This window comes from Heterocephalus glaber, unplaced genomic scaffold (genome assembly GCF_053883595.1).
Source record: "Heterocephalus glaber isolate CG9 unplaced genomic scaffold, H.glaber_assembly_v1.0 deba00001504, whole genome shotgun sequence".
Taxonomy (NCBI): domain Eukaryota; kingdom Metazoa; phylum Chordata; class Mammalia; order Rodentia; family Bathyergidae; genus Heterocephalus; species Heterocephalus glaber.
Genome location: NW_028258324.1, coordinates 56,471,869 through 56,485,631, shown reverse-complemented (window position 1 = coordinate 56,485,631; position 13,763 = coordinate 56,471,869). Strand labels below are relative to the sequence as shown.

General features: G+C 34.8%; 1 long non-coding RNA gene across 1 annotated transcript in view; it reads left to right on the top strand.

Annotated features, from left to right (window-relative positions):
- LOC147825361 (uncharacterized) overlaps nucleotides 1-13,763 on the top strand; it is a 360,721-nt gene that overhangs the window by 337,238 nt on the left and 9,720 nt on the right. The gene's annotated exons all lie outside the window — the stretch shown is intronic.

The following is a 13,763-nucleotide window of genomic DNA, read 5'->3' as shown; positions in this document are numbered from 1 at the left end:
ACCAAAGTTGAACAAAAAAGTCCTAAAAATTCTAAACAACCCAATATCAACCAATGAAATTGAAAACAATTAAAAACTTATCAACTAAGAAAAGCTCAGGCCCTGATGGCTTCACTGCTGAATTCTACAAGACATTTAGAGAGGAACTGCTGCCACTACTGTTTAAACTCTTCAATGAAATACAAAGGGAAGCAATAGTCCCAAATTCATTCCTGGAAGCAAGCATCACCTTGATCCCCAAAGCAGAGAAAGACCCAACCAAAAAGGAGAACTATAGGCCTATCTCACTAATAAACATAGATGCAAATATCATTAATAAGATACTGGCAAACAGAATGCAGAAGATCATCAAGAAGATCATATACCCTGATCAAGTGGGATTCATCCCAGGGATGCAGGGATGGTTCAAAATACGCAAATCAATCAATGCAATACCGTATATCAATAGGGCCAAGGACAAAAACCATATGATTATCTCCATAGATACAGAAAAAGCATTTGACAAAATCCAACGTGCATTTATGATAAAAACTCTACAAAAAATTGGAATAGATGGTCTCTACCTCAAATTGATAGAAACCATCTGTGAAAAACCAACAGCCAATATCATACTAAATGGTCAAAAATTGAAATCCTTCACACTAAAATCAGGAACAAGACAAGGATGTCCACAATCACCACTCTTGTTCAATATAGTTCTGGAAACATTAGCCATGGCAATTAGACAAGAGAAAGAAATAAAAGGAATAAAGATAGGAAATGAAGAAGTCAAATTGTCACTATTTGCAGATGACATGATACTGTATATAGAAGACCCCTAAGAACTCCACCAAAAGTCTTCTAGACTTCATAACCAAATTCAGTCAAGTAGCTGGTTGCAAGGTCAACACACAAAAATCAATAGCTTTCCTCTACACGAAAGACAGACTCACTGAGAGAGAAATAGGGCAAATAATTCCTTTCACAATAGCATCCAAAAAACTGAAATACCTAGGAATCAACCTAACAAAAGAAATAAAAGACCTCTTCCCTGAAAACTATAGCACTCTGAAAAGAGAAATTGAAGATGATATCAGAAAATGGACAGACATCTGCTGCTCCTGGGCAGAAAGGATTAATATAGTGAAAATGGCCATACTTCCAAAAACTGCTATATAGATTCAATGCAATTCCAATTGAGATCCTAGCAGCATACTTCATAGATCTTGAGAAAACAATCCAAAAATTCATTTAGAACAAGAAGAGACCCAGAATAGCAAAAGCAATTCTAGGTAACAAAGACATGGCAGGGAGTATCACAATCCCGAGCCTGCAACTATACTACAAAGCTACTGTGATTAAAAACAGCATGGTACTGGCAAAGAAACAGACCTGAGGACCAGTGGAACAGATTAGAAGATGCAGAAACAACGTCAGACACCCTCAGCCATCTGATCTTCGATAAAGGAGCCAAACACTCTCACTGGAGGAATAATAGCCTCTTTAATAAATGGTGCTGGAAAAATTGGGTTTCAGCTTGTCAAAGATTAAAACTAGACCTATACCTCTTGCCATGCACTAAACTAAAATCAAAATGGATTAAAGATCTAAATATTAAAATAGAAACTCTGAACCAGTTGGAACAGAGGTTAGGTAAAACTCTTGAAGACAATGGTGTAGGAAAAGATTTTATGAACAAAACCTCAGTTGCCCGTGAACTAGCACAAACAATCAACAAGTGGGATCTCTTCTTATTAAAAGGCTTCTGCACAGCAAGAGAATCCACCAGCAGTGTGAAGAGACAACCCACAATGTGGGAAAAAATCTTCACCTGCTCTTCCTCAGACAAAGGTCTACTATCTCGAATCTATAAAGAACTTAGAAAGATCAGACCTCCCAAATTGAAAGACCCAATCTGAAAATGGGCATCTGAAATGAACAGACATTTCTCAGACAAAGAAGTAGAAATGAGAAATAAACATATGAAAAAATGTTCAACATCACTGGTCATTCGAGAGATGCAAATGAAAACAATGCTGAGATTCCACCTCACTCCAGAAAGAATGGCTGCTACCCTGAAATCAACCAATAACAAATGCTGGCAGGACTGTGGGGAAAGAGGAACACTGCTCCACTGCTGGTGGGAGTGTAGACTGGTGCAACCACTGTGGAAATCAGTATGGAGATACCTCAAAGAACTAGGACTGGAAGTCCCATTTGACCCCGCTATTCCACTGCTGGGGAACTTCCCCAAAGAATTAAAAGAATCATACCACAGTGATATATGTGCATCCATGTTCATAGCAGCACAGTTTGTGATAGCTAAAACTTGGAAACAGCCCAAATGCCCATCAACTGGAGACTGGATAAAGAAATGTGTTTTTTTTTTATAAAATGGAGTACTACTCAGCCATAAAAAATGAGAAATTAGAGACATTTATAGCTAAGTGGATGCACATTGAGGTGATACTCTTAAGTGAAACAAATAGGACACACATGTATAAATACTGGATAGTTTCTCTAGTGTGAGAAACTGAAAGTGTAAATAAGGACTAAAATGTATAATAGATAATGTGAAATAGCAAGAAAAGGGGCAAAGGGGAAGGAAGTGGGAGGGCTAGAGGAAAGGATAGAAGGGAATGGGATTAATATGAGAAAATGGAAAAATAGGAAGAAAATCTTTGTAAATAGGGAAGAATGGTGAGGTTGAAGGGAGGGCTGGGCAAGGGTGAAAAGTAAGAACCAAGAGAGATTACGTAAAGGTGCAAATTTCCAATGATGAATGTCATTATATTGTATACCTAAAATGTACCAATGATTAGAATGAATAATCAATAATGGAAAATAGGAAGAAAATGTCAAAGGGGTAGGTGTAGTAGGAGCGGTAGGGGAAAGGAACGAAGGGAAAAGAAAAATGATGAGAAATGGAAAAAATGGAAATAAAGTCTTTGTAAATAGGGAAGGGTGGAGGGGGTAAAGGGAGGGCTAGGAATGGGGAAAAAATAAGAACCAAGATGCATTATGTAAAGGTACAATTCCCAATGAGTAATGTAATTGTATTGTATACCTATAATGTACCAATAAAAGAATTTACCAAAAAAAAATTTTGACAGTGAATTAAAAAATAAATATCACCTAAAAATTAGAACACAGTTAAATAAGACACCTGCTCAAGGTCACTGAACTTAAAAGTAGAAAAACTAGGATTCACCACCCTGCCTCTACATATAAATACTTCATCTTAAAGAGAAAGATTTTACCCTCTAGAGTGAATATTTCTTAATTTATTTAAGCAGTCCTATATTATTAACCATTGAAGTTGTTTCAAATGTTTCAGTATTGTAGAAAAATCTCTTGATATCTTGAAACATTAATATGTGAAAAAATCTCTCAGGATTATTCTTATTATTACTTACAGTCATGGGAACTGAACACAGTGCTTTACACATTTTAGGAAAGAACTCTATCACTAAGCTGCACCCCCAGCCGTGATTATTTATTTTAGATAAATATTTAGAAGCAGAACTCCTAGGTTAGAAACAACAGCTATAAACCTTAAAGTTTCTTTGTATGTATATATTCTCAAATTATTTTCCAGAAAAGTTGTGTCAAACACTCTCATACCAGCAGTAGAGTAGAGTAGCTATCTTGGCATACTTTTATCAGCATTAAGCAATCATTTTCAATGTTTTCATTTAATATAAAGAAAATATAATCTTGTTAATTTATTGAAAGAAAAATTAGTTTCTGTTGATATAACAGCTTAGTGGTCAGCAAATTATAGCCAGCTTCTGCAGATTAAGCCTAGAAGCCTGTCATCAGTTTCATCTTTGGAACTTTAGCCTTTCAGCAGGATATTTGGAAGAAAATGAGTTATCATTTAAGTTATGCAATATAGATATTATTATACTCAATCTCAAAAAATTTTAAAAAGCTCTATTCTGAGCTGAAGGAAATTTATGGACATAAAGTTTAGACACATCCCTTTACTTTAGATTTAGATATATATTCATGAGTATCTTAAATTTGCACAATGCTCTTTCTTGAAAACATTCATTTAATATTCACTTAGCAAACATTTATTTAGTGTATGTGGTATTCCAGGATGTCTCATTTACCAAATATTTATTAAGTATATGCAGTGTTCCAGGATGTACTGAGTGCTGGGACACAGTGGTAAACAAAATAATCCCTGCCTTGAAAGCTCAATCTTTGTGTATGGTATACACAGTAATTTTACTAAGTCCAGGTAATCTCAGCAATTGAAGGAAAAAATTATTTCTAAACATATAAATGTCTCCAAAGTTTAAGAAATAATGGTGAATAACTCAACTTTCTGATTGCCAGCTAAGAGTCTAGTCTACTTAAAAATCACTGTACATTAGAACATTTAAACTAATGTTCAAGGCCATCATATGATTATAATTAAATATATGACTCAGAAACCATGTACCCTCTATTCTGTTTATAGAAATGAGTTGAATTTTTCTTAATAGGAAATATAATGTCCTCAAATTCTGTTTTTCCTTTATACATTCTCTGTAATTTGGGGGGGGGATTTTGTTGTTGTTGTTGTTGTTGTTGTTGTTGTTGTTGTTGTAAGAAAGATCAGGTCCTAATTCAGAAAACACAAATCAATGTTGTTATGTGGTCATTGTTGTCTTTGAACTGCATTGTCAATGATAGTTCCAAAAATAACTGATACAGGTCCTGGAACATAGTTTTAAACACCCACATGTGCTCCAGAATTGTCACACACCAGACATAGACTTATTCAGTTGCTCTGCTTCTCAGCCTGGGTGACAGTTTTCCTATTTGTCCACAATTTCTGTGGAAGGAACATGCCTTTTTCTTTGCAAGGCAGATATGGGGTTATGATTTCATGAAAACAGTCTGAGAAGCTAATTCTAGTCCACAATAAGTGCAGATAAAAGCACCATCACCTTTCACACTTCCCAGTGCCTCCACAGACTTGGTTTTCCTTTTAAATGATAGCTTACTGACTAGAATGGAGTCAGGACATACAGTAGTACTGTACTTACAAAAAGACAGATTAATAATTAGTCCATGTCAGGGCAATAACTGGATGTTATTGTAAATATAAAGAAGCATTATAACTCTAGTCCCAACATTTGTGAACAGCAAATCAAGGATTCATCATTTGAGTGTCTCAAATCACAAGTCCCACCATGCATCACTGGAACAACTAAGAGACATCTTTCTATTTTTCTAAACTTTTTCCTATCCTTATGCTTCTTTTGTGGAGAATTGAAAAAAAACATACTTTTAGTAAGTCAGAAAAACTTGGGTTTCAATCTTGATCCTACTCAGTCACTACGTTGGTGGGTCTTAAATTTCCTAAACTTCAGGTGCTTCAACTATAACATGGGAGAAATGCCCCCAGGAAAATAGAGGAATCTGCATTCTTTAAGTATAGATTGTGCAGAACAACTTCTTTCCAAAGAATATAACAAAGCAAAGCAAAACAAAATAAAACCAAAAGCCAACTAACTGCACAGGGGAGAAATTGTATAAACCCTAGCCCACAGTTAATAGCATTAGTGATGAGTCCTGTATCCTTGATGCCATGTGATTAGAAGAGTATTTTGCTCCTTGATCCTCCTTCCAAAAAACCCATAACCACAGTCTTATGAGAAAAACAGAAAACCTCAAACTGAAGGACATAGTACAAAATACCCTGTGCAATACAGCTAAAAAGGGGGAAATTGCTTCTGTTTTTTCCCGTTGTGAATTATTATTTTTATTTATTACAGACTGTTAGAGAATTATGCATTCTTCAAAATATATGTTCCTGCTGCATTGTTCAGGTTTGGCCATGTGACTTGCTTTGACAAATGGAATGTGTGCAGAAGTGATGGGTGTCCCTTTTGAGCTTCTGCCTTATGTTCTTCACTTTCTCTTTTCCTTCTGAAACCCCCTTAATGGCCTCTCCAGCTGTCAACCTGGATCCTGGAGTGGAGGCAATGAGCTCCAAGAGGCAGTAGACCTGGAATAGACACATAGCATGGGAGAGAAATAAATGCTGTTTCTATAAGCTAGTCACACCCTAGGGCCAATTTATGAGAACATAGCTTAGCTTGGGCTGAGAACCCAGCTCTATTGAAGTGATGAATTTCATGCCTTTTGCCCTTCTGTTTCCTTCCCCTTCTCATTCTTCTCCCATGTTCTCTCTTTTACCAACTTGGATTACACTTACTGATTTCTGATTTTCTCCTTACTCCAGTAGCTCTTTAAACTCCAGCTTCTCGTCTTGAATTTATTCTTAGCTGCTTCCAACATTGTTTTGTTCTGGAGTTTTTGGCTAGGAGCACCTGTGTGTGATGGAGGCCCAGATAACATCCCTCTGCTTTGCCCTTCATATCAGGCACCTTGGAATCAGATTAAAACTAATCTGGAAAAAGAAATGACCACAAGGGAAATTAGAGGTGTTTTAAAAGAGATTTGGAGCTGATTATAGTCACTAAGACTCATATTTCCTTTTTGCTTTTAGCATCAGCTGTCTCCTGAATTATTGCCCAGTTAGCAGCCGCAAGCCTGCTCCAAAGTCAGTGTGGCCAGTTCTGCACTTCTTGTTGACTCATCCAACCTTCATGGACCTACTTAGGCATCCAAAGTGTCTTAGAATCTAGATTCTCTATTCCTGAAAAAAACTGTACCATCTGTGCCAGATGCATAGGGAAATTGGTACAAAGGATTCCTTTCAATGGGATATAATTCCAATTTCACATATATGCAACTTATATGGGGACATAATACAATCAGATTCCCAGCCTGCACAAAATCAAAATATGCAGACAACTATCTTCACAGAAAGTGAATGTCCACAGCACAAAATCAGAAGAATCTTTGAAGAGTTGGTGCTGTCAGACAATAACAAAAGGATCAGGTGTTCTGAGGGTAGACACATTTCGCCTCAGCTTCAATATTGATTGCCACAGATAGCAAGTTGCTCACTGTCAACAGGTAAGCATAGGCACAATTTTTTTCTAGCCCCTGGTAAAAAAGATTGAGGAGTTTGATTTTCCTTCTCAATTTCAATCTTCAAATTCATGTTATCCTCCAAGGAGATCATTTATCTCTCTCATCTGAAGACAGATAATATGTCCACCTCGGGTGAATCTTGCGGCATCTGGGAGTAAAAGTGAGGAATCTGTAAGAAAGATACTTGATTGTTCAGGAATAGACCATGTACTTCTTCTATTAAAGGTCTTATTGGTACAGCTGTGCTGGGACCTTAAAGGAGATTGTCAGACTACACAGGGATGGAATACTACAGTGGGAGGAGGAATGTCATAGGGTTTCAGAAAAATGCAAAAGAAAGGTGCATGCCTTTTGTTTTCTAGAAGAGAATCTTGAATAGGATACATTTCCTAGAACAAAAATTAGTTTTACTCTAGTATCCCTTAACTGTGGTTTCACTTTGGGGGTTTAAATTACCTGTAGTCAACTATGGTCTGAAAATAGTAAATAGAAAACTCCATATTTTGAAAAAGAAAAATTGTGTTCCTATAATTTTATTACAGTATATAATTATGATTCTTCTATTTTATTATTAGTTATTGTTGTAATTGTCTTACTTTACCTAATTTATAAATTAAAATTTATCATAGGTTTGTATGAATAGCAGAAAACATACCATGTATGGTCATTTCTTGGTATCTATGGGGTTTGGTTCCAGGACTTCTTGAAGGTAACAAAATCTGTGGATGATACCTTAGATGAAATGGTATATAGTATTTGCATATAACCTACAGTATCTCCCATATACTTTAAATCAGCTTTATATTATTTCTCCTAATATAATATAAACAATACGTAAATAATTGTTATAGTGAATTATTTAGGAATTAATGGCAAAGAAAAAGTCTGTACATCTTCAGCACAGATGCAATTTTCTGCCTAATATTTTCAGTTTGTGGTTGGCTGTATCTACAGATGTGGCTGTATCTCAGGTACTGTGGACTGACCGAGTCCAGATAGAGTTCAGTACTATCATCTGTTTCAGGTATACACTAGGGGGTCTTGGACTGTATCCCCTGGAGAATAAGGGGAGACTGCTGCATAGTTCAGAAAGACAGAAATAGAAATAGAACTATTTTGCTCCAACTGAGCATTAGATAAAATTCAAATAAACTGGATAAACTTTATCCTAAATGTTACTAAGGCCCAGTAATAGTTAGAACTCCTTTGTTTAGTTTAGTTTTTTCTGTGCTGGTGCTCAAACTTCAGGTTTTGTTTACGCTAGACAAGCACACTGCCCCTGAGCTATACCTCCAAACCTCTCTAGCTTCTAAAATGCTAATCAGGCAATTTTAACAATGTTTAAGCATGGCATAGAATTTCTTCTTCCTTGAAGACCAAAAATGGGGCCCAAGTGGGGAGTAATAGGTGGGAGAATCCATCTAGGATACGTTGAATTGCCTCGTAGTTTTGCTTCAGCCAGCAAGTTGCTCCACAATTTTTCTAATCTCATTATGGAAAACTTGGCTGGTTGTCATATTTCTATTTTTTTCTAATTTCTTGCTCACTTGGGCTTTTAAAAGATTGTTTTTTTTTAAATCTGTTGTATGTTAAATCTATTTTAAAAATTTATAGGAGCAAGGATCAATTTGCTAAATACTTTATGCCTTTTTATATATAAACCTTGCAATACTGTGTACAGATCTTTAAAATTACATTTTTTAAACATGACTTACATCATCTTCTTGAAGACACACAGGAAGGTCATGTTTTAAATATTCTGATCACCACATGCAATAACCAGGAGGAATAAATCAATAGATACAATTTAAAATATGTCAAACATAAAAAGAGGAACAATTACCCGCCAAACAGATGCTTATCATCTTGACAATTTGAGACAGAGGTTAAGCCGAGAAAGTACATCTGAATTGATGAGAAAAAGGAATACATTCTTGAAAAATTGAATTCTTTTGAGAATATATTGGTTCATATCTTCTTTGGGCTTGACATGAGGCATTCATAGGGTCTAAATTAAATATGTTGGTTTCCTAATATGGTGTGCTTGTGAGTAGGTTATGCATAAAAATCCTTATTACTTGGAAAATTTCAATATTCAATATTAGCATATTACTTAAAAATACAGGGTGTGGACAAAGAACCAAGGGCCAGTGATAGTTGTTTGAGCTCTGGATTAAAATCTGTGTCTAGCAAAGATCTTTGAATTCAAAATGGAGGAGGGAAAATAAACTGACATTTGGGGGATATGGTGAATCCATTCTTTGTAGGGATGGTACTTTATACTTCTTGAGGACATTATTTTCTTGTGTACTAAGCCTAGGTGTTCTAGGTATTTGTGGTTACCAGATAAAGAAGATAATATGGAAATAATAAATACTAAAGTAAATGCATAGAGAAAAATTTTTTCTGGACATTGGGTTAGACTATCAAATTACAGGACTGACCTGTAAATCTATTTAAATTAAATACACATATTTTTATTAGTAATTTGCTTCAATGTTGAATCCTTTTTTTCAAACTTGCTACCCTACCCACCCTCTCAAACAAATTCAGAATTTTTATACAGTCCACCACTATTCCTAAGTAGTACCACTTATTTTAATTTAAGTTTTGTGTTATTGTTTTATCAGAGTAGTAATCACTCAATTTTTCATGCCAGGATCTTCTTTCTATTCATGGTAAATAATCTTCTTTTTGTTCTCTTGATGGAATAACAAGTAATTGGCATACTTGAGTTCAGTTTGTATGCTCCCTATACTTGGAATGCCCATGGCTTACTCATCTATTAAGCCTAATTCAATGGTATTTCCTTTTTGAAGATATATTGTAGGGCCAGGTATTTAGCTCAGTGGTTTCACCACCTGCTGCACAAGCGCAAGGACCCGAGTTTGATCCCCAGTACCAAAAAAAAGATATATTGTAAAGAATAAACAGATAATACTTAATCTACTTAAATTTATTATAATGTTGTGAAGAAATACATATATCGTTAAACCAGAATTTTTGTTCGTAAAATTTTCTTCATGTGGTTGCTGACTTACAGCTGGAGACATTGGATTAAAACTGTGAGTTTCAAAGATTTCAATTAGAAGTTTTGTACTGCCTCTGCTAGTTACAAGATAGAGACTATAGGTTCTCATAGTCTAATGTGTTTGTGTTCGTGGGCTTTGTTTCCTACAAACAAAGTGATGACTTTCTTTTCTTTCTCATTATTTTATTCAGTAGGTAGAATTGGCTTGCTTTTATATGCACTTTATTTTATCATGGTTGCTATTTTCTAAGCATTCAGGAACTGATAAATTAATCCATTGATACATTGTAATCACATCTGAGTGCATATAATATTTAATGATTCTTATGTTACTTTATTACAGCTCATTCTTTTTAACAAGGAAGAAAGCAAAGTTTACTAAAGGAACTTTGACTTTGTGGAAATTTATTTTAAGCTTGAGAGGTGGAATCTCAGTGTTGTTTTCATCTGCATCTCTTGAACAACCAGTGATGTTGAACATTTTTTCATATGTTTATTTGCTGCTTTTACTTCTTTGTCTGAGAAATGTCCGTTCATTTCAGATGCCCATTTTTGAACTGGGTCTTTGAATTTGGGGGGTCTGATTTTTTTCAGTTCTTTATATATTCTAGATAGTAGTCCTTTGTCTGAGATATGGCTGCTAAAATTTTTTTCCCACATTGTAGGTTGTCTGTTAGCTCTGTTGGTGGTTTCTTTTGCAATGCAGAAGCTTTTTAATAAGATGAGATCCCAGTTGTTCATTCTTTGTGCTAGTTCCTGTGCTACTGAGGTTTTGTTCATAGTCTTTTCCTATGCCAATGTCTTCAAGAGTTCTACCTAACTTATCTTCCAGCAAGTTTAGTGTTTCTGTCTTAATATTTATATCTTTAATCCACTTTGATCTTAGTTTAGTGCATGGTGATAGGTATGGGTCTAGTTTTAATCTTTTGCAGGTTGAATTCCAGTTTTTCCAACACCATTTATTAAATAGGTTATCTTTCCTCCAATGAGGGTGGTTGACTCCTTTGTCAAATGTGAGTGGCTGAGTATGTCTGGAGTTGTTTCTGCATCTTCTAATCTATTCCACTGATCCTAGGGTCTCTTTCTTTGCCAGTACCATGCTGTTCCTATCACAGTAGATTTGCAGTATAGTTTCAAGTTGAGGATTGTGATACCCCCTGCCATGTCCCTGTTGCCTAGAATTGCTTTTGCTATTCTAGATCTCTTCTGGTTCCAAATGAATTTTTGGATTGTTTTCTCTGGTTCTGTGAAATTTATTGTTGGAATTTCAATCGGCATTGCATTGAATCTGTATAGCAGTTTTGGAAGTATGGCCCTTTTCACTATATTGATTCTTCCTACCCAGGCGCAAGGGATGTCTTTCAATTTTCTTATATCTTCTTCGATTTCTTTTTTCAGAGTGCTGTAATTTTCAGTGTAGAGGTCTTTTGCTTTCTTTGTTAGATTGATTGCTAGATATTTCATATTTTTGGATGCTATTGTAAAAGGAATTGTTTCCACAATTTCTCTCTTAGTGAGTCTGTTATTTGTGTATAAGAAGGCTATTGTTTTTTGAGTGTTAACCTTGTATCCAGCTACTCTACTAAATCTGTAAATTAAGTCTAGAAGTCTTTTGTCAGGGTTTTTTTGGTCTTCTATGTAAAGTAGCATATCATTAGCGAATAATGGCAGTTATTATAACTTCTTCCTTTCCTATCTTTATTCCTTTTATTTCTTTCTCTTGTCTAATTGCTGTGGCTAATGTTTCCAGAACTATATTGAACAGGAGTGGTGGTAGTGGGCATCCTTTTCTTATTCCTGATTTTATTGTGAAAGCTTTCAGTTTTTGACCATCTAGTATGATGTTGGCTGTTGGTTTTTCTTTATTCTTATTTTTTTTTCCCCTTCCCTTGCCCTCCCTTCAACCCCTCAACCACTCCCTCTTTACAAAGAATTTGTTTCTGTTTTTTCCTTTTCCCATATTTATTCCTTTTCCTTCTTTCCTTTCCCCTACTCCTCCCACTTCCCCTTCCCCTTTGGAACTTTTCTTTCTATTTCACATTATCTATTATATATTTTGATCCTCATTTACACTTTCAGCTTCTCACACCAAAGAAACTATTTGATATTTATACCTGTGTGTCTTATTTATATTTATTTCACTTAAGAATATGACCTAATATCCATCCATTTAGCTATAAATGTCTCTAGTTTCTTATTCTTTATGGCTGATTAGTACTCCATTTTATTTTTAAAATACACATCTTCTTTATCCAGTTACCAGTTGGTGGGCAATTGGGCTGTTTCCAAGAGATTCTGACTTGGGTTCCCAAGAATGGTTTATATTAACTTCCTGGTTGTGTTTAGGTCATAAAATGAGCAACTCTAAATTATCAAGTTGTGTATAAAACAAACACGAATTGGGGCTTTAAAAAAGCATATGTTAGTGGGTAATATCCAATTACATTCTTCAGAGACAAACATTTTTAAGAAAAATATCTTTTGTATGAAAGATGAGGAATAAGGAGTAGAATCTCTAAGGAAATATATGAAAGTTTTATCTAAACTGCTTAATATAAATTAGTACAAATTTGGGGATTTCAGTGAGAAGAAAAATGAAAGAGGGATTAATCAAAAAGGAGAAATAGCCAAATAATATTCCAGAAGACTGGAGACTAAAGAGAAAAAAATCAATAAATAATCTTAGATAGCAGTATTATTGAAGGAATTTTAAAAAGGGTTCACATAATATTATTTCAAGAACATTTTCTATGCAGTTTTTGTGCTGTAACTTCCTCCTTCTATTGCCATAAAACCAGAGAAGTCATCTATACAAACAACTGACCTTAGTTTTGGAAAATAATGAAAAAGACTTTACTTGATTTTTTAAAATTTTTGGTTTGTAAAAGAATGAAAATAATAATTAGTAGAGATGAGATAAAAGAAAGAATTCAGTGAGTAGAAAATTAGAACTTCTGGTGTCCACGCAAACATGTTTAATGGATATTGTTCAGAAAGTAGGATGTGATGAAAGGGAGTATTTTATTTCCTGAAGGTGTAGGAGGGGTTGAATAATTTTACACCAATCTTAAAAAATAGGATCTATTTGGCTGACATTTGGGATACAGTTATAAAATGGAAAAATGTTATTATTTTCATTTCAAAATACAGAAAGTGAGATGTTAAGAGTGTTAGTTACTTTCTGTAGACCATCTATAAGTAAGAAGTAGAATGGAGCTGAATCTAGACCTTGTGACTCAAGTTCAGTTCATGATCTGCCAGCACAGTGGTCAGAATTGTTAATATTTGGCTGTTCACCTCTTATGTGATCCTGAGCTTGTATCTCAGTATTGTCGCATCTTGTGTTCTTTTTTCTGTAAGGAAGGAAATAATTTTTCTGGGTGTTTTTGAGGAGTAAACAATCTATCATATACAAAGCATTAAGCATAAAGCCTGAAACCCAGGAAACATTCAATAAATTCTACATTTATTTATTTATTTGTTCATTTAGTTATTACTTAAGGAATAAAGATTAATATTAGTGAGGTTATTCACATGTCTTTCAATTCCTACCAATTCATAAAGCATTTTAAATTCATTTGAGAAGCATTTCTGGAACACCATTTTAAATCATTGTCTCATTTTTCAACACACATCAATTTTAATATTAGGCAGATTGAAAATTTATAGTAATTTTATGAGGATTAAAGGGAAATTTCAATGACTCTAAGATCCCAGATCCCTCAAATCCTTCTGAACATTATCTTCCTGG